This window comes from Leuciscus leuciscus (genome assembly GCF_965113295.1).
Source record: "Leuciscus leuciscus genome assembly, chromosome: 8".
In the NCBI taxonomy this organism is placed as follows: Eukaryota; Metazoa; Chordata; class Actinopteri; order Cypriniformes; family Leuciscidae; genus Leuciscus; species Leuciscus leuciscus.
In genome coordinates this window covers 21,717,408-21,732,623 of record NC_138732.1, presented here as the reverse complement: position 1 = coordinate 21,732,623, position 15,216 = coordinate 21,717,408, and the positions used below count along the sequence as shown (strand labels likewise).

Sequence of the window (15,216 nt, the reverse complement as noted above, 5' to 3'; positions counted from 1 at the left end):
TGGTCATTTGTGGCAAGAGGTCAGATATTTCGAAAAATGGTCACTATGACAACGCTGTATAAGCACTCATCTCCCCTTGTTAAATTAAGCTAACACTTATTTCACTTCAGATCAATAATTCACGTGCATGTGTTTATTTATTCAGAATATGAAATGTACTGATGTTTTTTATAGACTCCAAAAAATAAAAATAAAAAAATAAAAAGAAAAGAGAGATTTTCATTCTTCTCACATCTCAAGCAGGTGCACCCGCATGCGGGGCATGTACCTGAGGCGCGAGTAAATTCTCTTGAAGGAAATTACAGTTAAACCATTCTCTGCCATTCACGAGGTTTAATTCGATTCGAAGGGCTGTTTGTCAACTTATAACTCCCGTCAGCGCAAACATTTATGTCCTCGGACAGATGCTTGAGCCGTCAGTCGCATGTATCGGTCAGTTTGTCCCTCAGTGTGAATGGTAGCGTCCGATCTCCCTCACACGCGCTCATTCAGCGCGCGCCTCTGTTTGGCTTAATCAAAGCAGAAGGTTGTAGAGACTCGCGATCTTCCGTGTTTAGCCGTGTGAGCATTTTAGGACAGCGGGATCCCAACGGACGGCCATCGTCTAAATGACTCTCCATTCAGTGTTCATTAGGCATTATCTGCGTTAGGCATTTTATCCGTTGCTTAAGTCTGATGCTATTGGCTATATTTAAAGGAATTGACAGCTATCTTAAGAAAAGTATTGACGACTCGTCGGCTTTGCGTTTGGAAGGTGCTCCCCGAGGGAAATAAAAGTTTCCTTCGGTAAATGAACAGGCTGTTCAGCGCAGGTAAGATTCTACGTTTATACCAAGCTCTGCGCTTTTGACAGTACACGTCTATAACTGTCTGTTTTCTACACTTCTATGAATGCTGGAAATACAACTTAACAACCGTGTCGTTTCTCTGACAAATCATTTTGATGAAACTGACCCTGTCGTGTGATCTTACTGCTGGTAATGTGGATCTTTCTCGCTGGTTTCATCATCCTCATCCTCATTATTTCTGGTGCGGAATGCCAAAACGCGTCGACACTTTTTTTCTTTCTTTTTCTTTCTTGTTTACTATTGTCTCTGGCGTCCAGTGTGCAGTTTTGTCTTTTTTATAGCTAGATTTTTGAGAAACATAATCGAGACAAGCTTACAGTCCGTGACAGTCCAGTTTATGGAGACCGCATACCGACACTGACCATCTATGAGGCGCGCGCTCGTCTCGCGGCGTGCTCGCGGTAAATCGTCTGACCCTCTGCACCTATTTCCCTTCCGGCTATTGACAGCGACGCATAAGGTCGTGTATCATCAGCAGTTGGAGAATATGCCAGAAATGGCTAATGGTGTAGCCGCAATTAGTGTTTAATGTTCTGTTAAGGTCAGAAAAGGCAGATACCTTATAGCCTAGTGTTTCTGCGGTGGGGAGGCAGCGTGTTATTGATAAAACGTATAGCGAAATATTCAGTGTTTTTGCTGTTATGCATTTAAAGGGACAGGTCATGCAAAAAGGAAATGTTTGTCATTTAGGTCTATTCACATTTTTCTTTCTTTTTTTTTTTTTTTTTTTTTTTTGGTTGACACAGGAGAAATTCCAAATAGTGTATGTTAGAAAGAATGCAAAATCATTGATGTCTGGGCTGTCAGCAAGACGATAAAAAAATAATTAAATTATATTGTAAGTGCTACAGGTACCACGAAAGTTGTTCCTCATGTTTAAATTGCAGTTGAGTGCCAGATGAGTTAGTTCATCCTTGCAATAAAAAGTTCCATATTTATATGGCAATGTTTTGCAGTGATGGTCTTAGACAGTTATGTGTGTTTGTACATAGGTTGCCCTGTGTTTGTGCTCTTTATACAGATAGATGGCTGTGATGGCAAAGTGCAAGAATGGTTCTCATTCAACTTTGAAGTGATGCGTTATGCACAGGTGTAATTTAAAGGGTTAGTTCACCAGAAAAATAAAATTTCTGTCATTAATTACTCACCCTCATGTCCTTCCAAACCCGTAACACGTTCATCTTCGGAACACATATTACGATATTTTTGATTAAATCAGAGAGGTTTCTGAACCTAGCCTGACTACGTCAGACTTCGTACTTCCGCTCTAGCCTATTTCATTTCGCTCCTGTACTCAGTCTGAGACCGCGACCTATCTCTCAGTTTTCCTCCGGCCTGAAAACAGCCGGCCAATCAACGAACAGAGGGCGGGCTGAGAGCCGTGACGTAGACGCTGATTGTACCGTGGATGCGTAGATTTACTTCACATAATCTGCAAAAGTCGTTCACTCACAGCCATGTTCACTCCGGTATTTCGCTCGATGGTTTTGTTTTCGCATCATGTGTTTACAGTGGAAGTTAGATGCGGCTGAGCCAGCGCATAACACACGTCATAACCAAACGTTATGTGATTGGCTTACGGGTAACCAATGATTTTAAGCTTCAGACTAGCGCCCCCAGGCGGTAAAGAAAACGTTTTTCTATTACGGAACTCCAGACTCTCTCTACGAAGCAAAGCGAAGTAGCAGAGTCTGGTATTACCAGGCTATTCTGAACCACCCACAGGCAGCAACGTCATTGCAACTTTCAAGAAACGTAGTAAAGACATCATTAAAATAGTCCATGTGACTACAGTGGTTCAACCTTAATGTTAACACAAACCACAAAAAATAACGACTTTATTTAACAATCTCTTCTCTTCAACGTCATAATGGTTCAGAAACCTCTTGGATTTCATCAAAAATATTTTAATTTGTGTTCCGAAGATGAATGAAGGCCTTACGGGTTTGGAACGACATGAGGGCGAGTAATTAATGACATAATTTTCATTTTTGGGTGAACTAACCCTTTAACAACTTTTTCCTTCAGAATGTTCAGTTGTTGTGGCATAAGAACTGATTTAATGTTAATGGCACAGAGCTCTACCTTACGGCTACTTGTGACCAACTGACTATGACTGGCTGTGTGAATGGGTCACGATAGCGCCAGGGTCATCTTCCTAATAAGTGCTGACTGTCCAATTGCATCACTACAAAGTCGAATGAATTATCTTCTTCTCTCTCTGGATTGCTTGCTTGTGTTTTTTTTTGTGTGTGTGTTTTTTTTTGTCGTCTCAGAAGAAAGTGGAATGACTTTACCGAATGATTAGGAATTATAGCTGTTATCATCTCATATTATAGTATCTCACCGGTCCCTACTGTGTGAAAACTTTAAAGTAGGTGAGTTAATGCACTTATTGATATTGCTGCGCTAGGATATGAATGAAGTGGTCAGAAAAAAAATCAAGAGATGGAAGCTCCCTGCTGGGCCTCTGGCTTTGATAGCTTGTACTATCTCCCCCCGATCCTTCCCTCCATCTGATCCCTCTCTCATGTACTGTACTGTATCTCTCAATTAGAGCTCAAAATCAAATGGACGCAGAGAAGAGATCAGCCGACGGCGAGGAAGTGAGAATGTGTGATGTTTGAACAGAATGAGTCAAATCTTCTTCAGTTTTCACAGATACAGACTAACAATCTGGGAAACTGTGTGTTGTGCCGTCCTCAAAAACCCACATGCTGTTTACTCATGTGAATGCACTGTTCAAGGGGATGAAGATTGGACTGATTCTCCCACAATCCAGTTGGCACCTGCCAGGCCTCATCCTCTTGGTACCGATGTGTGTGTGTGTGAAAGGCGACAGAATATTTAGATGTAAGCTGTATATGTTTAGATAACTCTCAGCGCACATACACTCTGAGCGGCTAAACGGCTTTAACACCGGACAGCCGTGCATGTCATACACAATCCCTCATCCTGGCCCAGTTGGCACAGTGTAACTCCAGCTAACATGGCAGAGCAAGCAGTGGAGAGCAGATCACACTTAGTAGTGCTCACTCTCACTCGCTCTCTCGGTAAGTGTGTGTGTTTGTTTGTGTGTGGCCTTAACCCCCTTAAGCTCACACACTGGCTCGTTGCCTTCTTTGGGCCGCAAGCAGCACGGCTCTTTCCTCGAACCCCAAAATGAGAGCAGATGCTCGACTCAACCCGGCTCTGCTGAGCACCTTTGCTGAATGTAAACTCCTTCTGTTTGCATCCTCCTTTACCCTGAAGCCTTGCTTGGTAAGACTGCCATTTTTCACGCTAAACGTAAAGACATGTTGACAAACAGCAACAAATGTCCAACTTGTTCAAATATATGTTTTAGTCTTATGTTCTTTGTTCTTTTAGGTCAGTGGTTTTAATGGCACTAAACATCCAAATAGTCACCAACAATAAACACTTAGCATAGTATACACTCAGGGATAGTTCACCCACAAATTTGCTTCACCCAAAGCATTTAATCACCACAATGTACTGTAATTTTAAACCTGTATCACTTTCTTTCTACTGTGGAACACAAAAGAAGCTATTTTGAATGAATTGTGGGTGAGTAAATTATGTCAGAATTTTCATTTTTGGGCCAAACATCCCTTTAAGTACTGTGAGCAACATACTGTACACACAGTGCCATATTTTGATGATCAATTTTCCTGTAATTTAGATAATTCATGCCGCAACAAGAGTCTCATCAGTCCCTTGATTGGCACATACACTGCAGAAGTAACATTTAGAAGTTGTGCACTTATTTATTTATTTATAATAATGTTTACATTGATTTCATCATCTCTATCATCATCTCCTCTTGACCCTGCTTTCAGAAAACATTTAGTCTAAGAGATGGAGTGTCAGCTTTCATTCTTTTTTCCATACATTAAATAAGTTTCCATACATTCAATTCTGTACACACTTTTTTTCTGTACACAACTGTAGTGGATTTCAGTGGCTTGCTAGGATGTGTGTGTTTCTTCTGTCTCTCTCTCTCTCTATTTCTTTTATGTGTGTACACAAAATTTCAGATCTGGGTTAGCGCTGACAGTATTTATTTATACCCACTAGCGTCTACCACATTTGAGGACACACACGACCATCAGTCTTCATTACTGTCAACATAAGCTTTTTCAACCAATTAGCATCATTAGGCAAAACTCTAGTTCACTCGTATGTGTGTGCGTGTGCGCATTTTTGTAAAAGTGTTTGTGTACGTATTGCCGTGGCTGATGTTGCTAAGTCCGTTTGCAGTTATAAGAGCATCTGCATCATTATCAAGCCCCCCTCCCCAGTCCTGCGTCCTTCAGCCAGGTCCGTGGTGTGTGAAGGAGAGCTGGTAATAAGACCTGATAGATGGGGTGTTTTTTCCGAGGTAGAGAGATGCATTAATGGTTGAGCGTGTGTGTATGTGTGTGTGTTCATGCTTGGTGGTCAGTATTTTGGCTGTTGACATGACATAAACTGCCAGATTTGAAATGCTGTGCTGTGGTGTGTTGACACATTAGGTGTATGGGTCTCCCCTGTCGAGCTCTTTGACAGATGCAGCCCGTGATTCCAGTCCTCAGCAGATTAAGAGATTACAGGGTTGGGTGGGAGTGTATAATAATCCTAATGCATCTAAAACCGCATTCACACACATGCAGCTGAGAACATCAGAGTGCTGATGAACAATATCTGTCACCAGCAGCCTCTTCAGTATCTCTTTATTACAGGTCAGGCCGACGGTGCCCACAGAGTTAACAAGCTGATAGTTTAATTTCTAGTCAGACCGGATAGATGCGGCTTACCTCAACTCAGCACAGCTCAGGTTGCTGTCGATAAGCTTTAACTAGGTGACGGTGTCAAATCCACGACCCAGACAGACTTACAAGCACGTAAGAGCTTGGATGCAACTTTTAGCACAAATACAGTCTCTCTCACACTCACTGCTGCAAAGCAGGATGGGATTGAGGCAGGAATGCACAACAGGAGAGTTGTTGCTTTAATAGGGCACTCTGAAGTGGACATCAGCAGGGGCCTGTTGCATAAACCTCTAAGAGTAGTCTTACAAGTTAGAAATCAATTTATTTTCTTTAAGACTGTTCATAGTTTTTTTTAATCAGTTACAGAAAAACGTAGCTTCATTTGATACTGAAAACCAAGACTGACTGCCCCTGACTAACTGCTAGTGGGTCACACTGGAACTTAAGACACTGTCTTAACATAATGGCTATGTTTATGCAACCAGCCTCAGGGCTTAGTGTCTTAAAGACTATTTAAAGTCAAAATCTATGTTGTGTGGCTTTTAGTTCATTTATTAGCTTTTGAATTATATACATTACAGTTTAAAGTCAGTATGTTATATATATATATATATATATATATATAGAAATTAATACTTTTATTCAATAAGGATGACTTAAATTCATGAAGTGACAGTAAATACATTTATAATGTTAAAGATTTCTATTTAAAATAAATGCAATTTTTTTCAACACTGAACTTTCTATTCATCAAAGACGCCTGAAAAAAAGTAAGACAGTTTCCACAAAAACATTAAGCAGCACAACTGTTTTCAACATTGATAATAAAAAGAAATGTTTCTTAAAGGTCCCATGACATGCTACTTTTTGTAGGCTTTAATATAGTCCTTAGTGGTCCTTAGTACTGTATCTGAAATCTCTTTCCAAAAATTCAGCCTCGGTGCAGAATTATAGCCACTACAAGCCAGTCCCAGAATGAGCTTCCTTCAGACGGGCCGTTTCGGTGTCTGTAGCTTTAAATACTAATGAGGAGGAGAAAGGCGGCACAAGGTGGAGGGTGGGTGTGGCCTTGACCATCTTGCGCAATGGTACCATGCATGTTTGTTTATGTTGGATATATTGCAATGGCACGAAGACACGCAGTCGTTCAAGCATTTCAGTTTGACCCAGAATCTGATCCAGATGGAGAAGCAACGGATGAAGAAGTTGCAACTCAGCAGCTCCAGCAGGACATTTCCGAATGGTTAGTTTAAAATATTATGTCTGGATACGGTACTTTATTCGGATGGTTTACAGTTATCATCATGTAGCTAACGCGAACCTACTGTTGCCTTTTCACGAGAGATCTGTAACGTCTGTAATTTATCTTATTACAATTACATCAATCTCTGCGATCTTTATATGATCGCGCGCGCCATATAACCAACAGGAAAACGGTTATCCAAATAACAAAGAAATGTACAACACTCGCGTTACAGTATGTGTAACTTGATGCTGTCTACCTTTACATTAAAGCAAGTAACTGCATAGCTGCATAGCTAATGTTACAGACACATTCTACGTGTAAGAAGCTAGGTAACCATAAACAGTAAAGCAACACACTTATATATAATTTGTTGACTTACTTGTCCGACGTTCAGCAAGCCCAGCTCTGTATTGACCATTCGATGTTCATCTGTACATCCAATTATTGAGCAATTATTATGCTTCGCTCGCTCAAAAGCCATGATATCTCTCGTGGACAAACTAAAATCGCACGCGCGTTCTTCTTCCTAGCTCATTTTCTCATGGGCGAGAAATATTCTCTGTGCGGGCAAAGCAGAGAAAGGGGAGGTAACATTTCTCCTTATGACGTCATAAGGAGGAGATTCAAGATCAGCCCGGTTGAGCTTCCATTTTCTCAAAGGCAGTGAAAGATAGCAAAAGCTCGATTTACACCGATTAAAATTTTTAGAAACTTGGGGACCATATACAGGCTAGGGGAACTCATATTAATGTTAAAAAACCTCAGAAAGTGGAAATTTCATGTCATGGGACCTTTAAGCACCAAATATGTATGATATTAAAATGATTTCTGAAAGTGTGCCACTGAAGCAGTGCTGGTTCTCCATATGCACAAACTTGAAAAAAAGCTGAAAAAATAAAGTAAATGCACCAAGAATAAAGAAGGTGTGTATTTCTGTAACATTTTAAATTCTTATTTAGTCTTGACAAACCAATGAATAAAATATAAAAGTCCAGGGGCCTCATTTATAAACGTTGCGTACGCACAAAAGAAGGCGTACGCCGCTCTCTACGCAATAATTGGTATTTATAAAAAGCAAACTTGACGGGAAAATGTGCGGTCCTTCACGCAAACTCTGACCCAGGCGTACGCACAAAAACGGGTGAAATGAGAAATGGCGACACCGTCGGCAGAGGGAAGAAACACGTGAAAGTGTGTGGAACTGTAGACCGTTGTGTAAAAGAAATGGCAATACTGCCTCTCATAAATAACATGAAGACTTCACAAAGCAAGTCTTACAATTAACAGCCTACACGAACACCCGTTTGATCGATCTGCAGTGTAAAATAAACAAAATCAAACGAAGATTATAACAGAAAGGCAAATGAACACATATTTGCAAAAAGAAAAGTGAAATATGTCCTGCAATAATATTGGCATGTTATGCAATTCATCCTCATAACACATCTGTAGCTTGTCAGATGCAATCAAATGGATGGTAATAAAATGCCATGATGCCATCACAATGCGTAATGATGAAATGAAAGTTACGTTTCATGGTTTTCCTCTCTGTGTTTGCCATGATTTCGCAATCGATGAATATTAACTTGTGGGCGTTTCAGAGACTTTTTATGGGCAACTATGGGCGTGACATGAAGCCGCAAAAGTTGCGCTACATTTAGAATTGATTGTGATTTATTAAGGGAAAACTGCGTAGGATGTGCGTGTTTCTGACGCAAATCCTACGCAAAGTTTTATAAATGAGGCCCCAGATCTCCAGGTTCAATAGTAGTCCACTGTGTTGGAAGAAATGCCCCATGATGAAATGTAATTTTACATCAATACATCAATAATCAAATATGCATGGCGTATAATAAAGAAACACATTCCTGTTCAGTCATGCAAGCTGTCGTGTGACTCCTGTCAAGTGCTTTATAAACAATGTCCATTAGTCAAAAAAGCTAGCACATTTAGATCATTATTGATGTATTTTCATATGTTTATCGTTTAGTTAAAGGTTTTTTCACCTAAAACTGAAAATCGTGTCTTCATTTACTCACCCTCATGTCGTTCCAAACCCGTAAGACGTGTCCATTGACAGTCCACGCAACTACCACTTTGACACTTCAAAAAGTTCATAAAGAGACCGCAAAACTAATTTATATGAATTGAGCGGTCTAGTCCACATTTTCTGAAGAGACACTTTCACTTTATTTGATGAACAAATTTATTTTAGGCTTTTATTCACATAGGAATACACATATGAAAAAGTGTGTTAATAAACTCAGATATTTCTACAGCTGAGTGTTTAATTCATTAAAATCATAAGTGTTTTTTACAGTTCTGTTTAAAGTGAATATTTATTATAAGAAGATATGGATAGACAATCTCTGCTTTATAAGATAGATGATTAGCGGTGCTTTAAGTAAAATTCATAAATGTCTTAAAACACCCATAAATCCATCTTTATTGAGCAAATTATTAAGATAAAACATTTTAATGATCAAAGATACATTTTATTCACTTCTAAAACATTTGAAAGAAAGTCCGATGCTCCAGTCATTTGAGCTGTGATTAAAATATAACAATGAAAAACCGACAGATATCAGAAGTCCCCATGATCCATGACCCAGAGCCATGACCATGTACTTGATATCTATATGCATTTAAGTATATCATGCTGATATAGAGAGTAATGGGAAATGTAGTTTGTTTGTGGATAAATGTGCTAAATTAGTATGCTTCGAGTCTTAATAAGTTAGGGCTCAAAGAAAGCCGACAGTTTCCCGCTAGTTATGATCTCGTAAATACGATCATTCCAACGTGACCTGACGGAAGCGCAAACTCTCAGAGCTCCATTTAAAAGATGAAATTCAGCAGCACAGCTGCTCTCTCTAGCAGTGGGTCTCCTACAGTGATTAGTGTAAAGGGACGAATAGAATACTAAAATAGGTGACACAGAAACCTGGGGTCACCGCTAAGGGTCTGCAGAGACCTCTTGCAGGTGATAACATCTGTGTTCGTCTGAGAGAAATCCTGAATTTCTCTTTGAAGGAAGGGGGGGAAAACATTCCTGTATATTCTTTAGCACTGCTGCAACAATGACCTGATGACACGAGACCAAACCTGATGTAATTTGGAAAACGGAAAGGAACATGTACTAACAGCAAACCTCCGGAGGAAAAAAAAAGACCAACTATAGTCAGTCTGTAATCCCATTGGCCTCAATCCCATTTAAATGTGCTGTGACCTTAAAAAAGATATTATGCATTTCAAGACAAGACTGCACAAGAAGCAGAACTGAAGAGGACTAAAATACCTCCTGAATGCTGCCAGTTTCAGCATCTGAAACTAAACAGTGTACTTGGCTTAGGTTAGTGCCAATACAAGTGTTCACATGTTTGTTTTAAAAGGTGCTGTTAGCGATTGGAGACATTTACTAAGTTCTTTCTGACCACTGAATTACACCACCCCACCCTCCAAAGACATGTCAGCAAATCTGAACATGCAAACTGGAATGAACTGCATTCATACAGAGTCGTATCTGTACCTTTTTCACTTATATCTGACAAATTTTATTCCAAAAAGAAAGAGATGCAATGGCTTTTTCCATATTTACCTGACTTGAGATACATGCACTTTGAAATATGTAATGTGCAAACCATTTGTGGTAACCATCACGCAGAGAGCAATCTCGCTACTCACCGCTCCTCACTAATATCACAAGAGAGAGGAAAGAGAGGTCAGGCCCAATGATTTATGGCTGTGATGATGCATCCCGGCCCGGAATGATTAATCTCTGCTGGGAACACTTTCAGGAGTACAAGTTTAACCTCTGAACACCCTCTCCCCAAACACACAACACACACATACTCTCTTGCTCATGTATGCGGTCATTTCCTGGGAGTTAGAGGAGAGAGATCTTACCTCTTACCTGGGCACATTTTGTATGTGATGACCTTCTGTTGGTGTGCTTCGGTACTTGTTTGTAGATCTGTGTGTGTGTGTGTGTGTGTGTGTGCACGCGTAGATACCACTTGTAGAGTACTCTTCTATACCCTTCCACCTTTAAAATATTTGTGACTCACACACATCAGTGATAGCTGGAGTGAAACAGTGTTTTTCTATTGATAGGTGCTAAAAGCTTTTGTGTTATGTTCTGTAGAGCAGACTAAAGGGACATGTTTAGGTTTGAGAAATAGAAAGTACTGCCAGTTCAGACAAATGCTTTCAGCTTTTCTGCGACCTTCTGCATGCTTTTCTTTGAGAATGAATTCCACGAAGAAAATGGCCATATTATTTTTCATCCTCAAATCAAGAGAGTGAAAAAGCGATTACATTTTATGTGAATATTTTTCTTTATTTCTTTCTTTTTTAAATTAAATTAAATTAAATTAAATTAAATTAAATTAAATTAAATTAAATTTATAGCATCTTGATGCGTACAGTAGAAACAGTAGAAACTGCTCAAGAAACATTTATGATTATTATCAATGTTGAAAACAGTTGTTCTGCTTCATAAGTTTGTGGAAATGTGAGACTTTTTTTCAGGATTGTTTGAATAACAAGATTAGCAATTGTTTGAAATAGAAATATTTAGCATGATAAATGTCTTTATTGTCGCTTTTGATCAATTTAATGCATCCTTGATTACAAATATTACTTTCTTTAAAAACTAATCTTACTGGCCCTAAACTCTTGAACAGTAGTGTATGTGACAAATGTTCTTTGCAATTTATCTTTATATACTGTATATTATATAACATATTAAGATAAACAATATTTGAATTTTTTAATAAATTAATTTGTAATATTATATACAGTATATTTGTATTACAGTAATGAAAGACAGAATTTACATAAAAAAATAGAATTTTTATGCATTATGATAATGAATTATGAATAACCCTAATCCATTAAATGTCACTATGCAAACAAGCTTAATAAAACATGGGATTGTATAAAACATACAGTCTTTTGAAATACGACTATTACATTCCCTGCTAGGTTTCGTGAACCGAGGTTATGTGTATTCATATGATTCGACTGCATTGGACAGTCAGTGTCTTCTTGAAAGAATTTTTTTTCCTGTTTAACACACATGAATCTGTACAGCTACAGTATTTAAAATCAGATTGTTCTATCTCATTCATCTTGATTCTTTTAACAATCCTCATCTGGTACCGGGTATCTCTGCTTTTAAGTGTGTGTGTGTGTGTGTGTGTGGCTAACAGCTCTCATCTCTTTCATTAATTATGCACGACAGGCTTGTGATGGTCCTGTTGCTGCAGTGCTTTATCAGACAGTGAAGGCCACAGTCACTGATGAGTGTTTTTCTGAATGCTCAAATGGTTTAAACCGATGCATTTTGTTGCATTAATAGATATGATATTTTTATCTTGCCACCAGTGTGAGAGCAGACAGCAGGTAGGATGTGCATGTATTTAATCCCGCTGCGTGTGTGTTTGTGTGTGTTGTAACCTGGCCATCGGAAGCACATGTGACATGAAACCTGGCACAAACTGGCACAAGGCTTGATGTCATAGACTAGATTACACTGATCTGGAAATGTTGGCTTGAAGAACATGCACGGTAAGATTTAAAAATAGCCATTGTTGATACTCATTGTCTTTTAGAACAGCTCTTTTCCCCTCTCCTTTACAACCCTTTCCAAATCCTCTCCTCCTTGGCATAGGAATTTGTCTCTCATTCCCCTCATTACCAGCAGCGTGTAAAAGCTGCCTAAACAAACCTAATTAGCTCATTAAGAACCAGTCTTAACTACCTCCTGGGCTTTGTTCACATGCTGCAGACTTCTAAATGTTGTGGCTGATTTACTCTTGTACCTTGTGATTACTTTGCCGGGTTCATAGTATCTCGGATTGCATCGCTCCAGCGCCGCTCCTGCGTCCTGCGTACGATTCTCCGGTGCTCTCCTACTGAGAGCCTTCCATTACAGAACACACTGACGTTAAATAGGAGATTGGTATCATTAAATTCACATTAAGCGGGCAGTAAAATATTGATATGGAAGTTTGATTTTGGTGTAGAAAAGGTAAAGAGCATTTCAAATCAGAGATGAGTCAGATGCGCCGCTGAATTTTAATGCTTCTATTAACACTGATGACAGAGCAGGTAAATTGTTTTTTTTCTTCTTTTTTTTTCTTCTCTCCCTATTTCTAAGTCATTGGTTTTCAGTTTTCACCCGGAGATTGTGCTATCATCCGTTCTCTTGGGGAAAACACTGTTAAATGTTTGGTGATTGAGCTCGGCATGTACAGACTGGGCCGAAAGTGTACTTTATTGTCTGAGATGCGGCCTGGTTTTTAGCATGTGCGGGATAGACACATTAAACTGTGGTGATTACTATGGTTCAAATCTGACTGGATTTTTATATTCTGGTCCCGTTCCTCCCTCTTATCTCTGCACTTTCACAATCAATAAAAATACAATGAATGATATGTGTGGGTAACTGACAGATGACATGGATGAAGAATTATTATTATTATAAAACAAAGATGAATTATAAATGTTTCTGTTATCCCATCATGGATAAAATCTTCTTCTGGATAAAATCCTGTGTAACCAGCATCACCAAATAAAATTGCATAAATTAATGTCTTCAAACAGTCAAAACAAATATAGTACTGTGGGCTGGTCGAGATGCTCAAACAAATTGCTTAATTGTTGATAGCGTCCCAGTGTTTACACTGAATTTAAAATACTTTATGTGATTTATGTGTGGCTCTCTCTTCATATTAAGCTGGGATATAAGTATTTTAATACTGAATAAATTATATACTTCTCCTTTGAATAGTTCTGTGGTAAGACACATTAGTTTTTAAAAGCACATTTGTTGCATGTAGTTGCTCAAGTAATATGAGGTCATACAACTGCATGTATAATATTTATTATACAAGCATATGACAAAATAAATGCTGTTTAAAATAGTTTAAATGAAACACAGCAAGTCACTGTTCATGAAGCTTGACATTTCATGTCAACTTCCCTTGTACATTCACTGAGTGTAGTGTCGTGATTCTGACAAATCCTCTTGGATTTTTTTCTCTCGCTTAAATTTTCCACTTAAGTCTCTCTTTTACCTCTCCATCCAACAAACCTGACTCCATTAGCAAATTCAGGGATCTGGGAGAGGGATGAGAATAATCTTATCCAGTACAAAAACAGGCTCGATTGCTCTGTCGTGTAAAGAATAGATTAATGTCCTAGCTGATTATAATCTGATCCACCCTAAGGCTGCACCATTCATATTTGGTGTTTACAGAAAGCGGATGAAAGGTAAAATCACTTTAGCTTTGGTATTGCATCATTCCGACATAGGCTACAGATATGATGTAATGTCATGAAGTAGCATGCTACAGTTGATTCGCTGTGCATTGGCATCCATGCATGTTTGTACGTGTAATATTTGTGCCTCAACAGCAGTGTTTAATCCTTGGCAGTTTAATTAAGTCGGCGCTGTAATTAAATAGGCAGGTGCTAATTTGTCTTAAGTCTTCAGTTATTGGGTCAGTATGTGACAGTGTGAGTGCGCTGGTGAGCCACAAGCTTGTTTTGGCATTGTGTGTCAGCCGAATCGCTTGAATGCGCTTCTCATTGTCTAATCACGATGTGTTTATGTGGTAGATTTTTTTCACTGAGGTATTGATGGACAGAATTGCACTCTATTTGCATGTGTAGATAGAATATTACGAGCGATGGGCCGGCAGACTCCATTTAAAGCAACAGCTAGTCATTTGCACACAAAACAGCCACTTCTGCGAGGATCCTGTTGAATTTACATGCCGATCGATTTTGATATTGCTGACATGGGTGCTTTTTTAAGTACTTTGTGTCTCATAGCCAGCAGGTCATTTCGCCTGGCCTATAGATTGCATATGAAATAGGTCTTTGTGTTTGATGAGTCCACTGGCTTGCCCTGGGCTCACCTCTCGATGTGTGTGCGAGAACGATCTGTCTCAGCCTTAGGGACCCAGACTGGCTTCAGTGTGCTTATTGATCTATTACCCCTCAGAAGCCCCTCACGCTTTTACCCCACAGACTTGCAAGACACCAAACCAAATCTCTGTCTTTCCTCTTTTGTATACATAAGTCATCTCTCTCTCTCTCTCTCTCTCTCTCTCTGTCTCTGTCTTAGTGCTTTAGACTCCTGCTCTCTATGTTGGCCCTATTACTGATGTAAATTGTCATGCTATTGACTTGTTTATCTGTCAGTTTGGCTCTGAATGGAGTGTAAGTGACAGGTTTTACTCTTTGCTTTAGTGTGTGAAGAGAGCGCTTCAGATTGGCTGCATTTTTTCCCCCATCCACGAGGAGCCACAAAATGAAGTGTCAACGTGGACCTGGGCTCCTGGAGGATGTGATGTCGTGA

At 39.3% G+C, this 15,216-nt stretch overlaps 1 protein-coding gene across 3 annotated transcripts in view; it reads left to right on the top strand.

Moving 5' to 3' along the window:
* Positions 1–222: 222 nt before the first annotated feature.
* tenm2a (teneurin transmembrane protein 2a) overlaps positions 223–15,216 on the top strand; it is a 312,955-nt gene continuing 297,961 nt past the window's right edge. For 2 of the 3 annotated variants that reach the window (XM_082177233.1, XM_082177232.1), the window contains exon 1: positions 223–812. The gene's annotated coding sequence lies outside the window, so the exon portion shown is untranslated. The remainder of the gene's footprint in view (positions 813–15,216) is intronic. The other variant, XM_082177234.1, reaches the window with a different exon arrangement.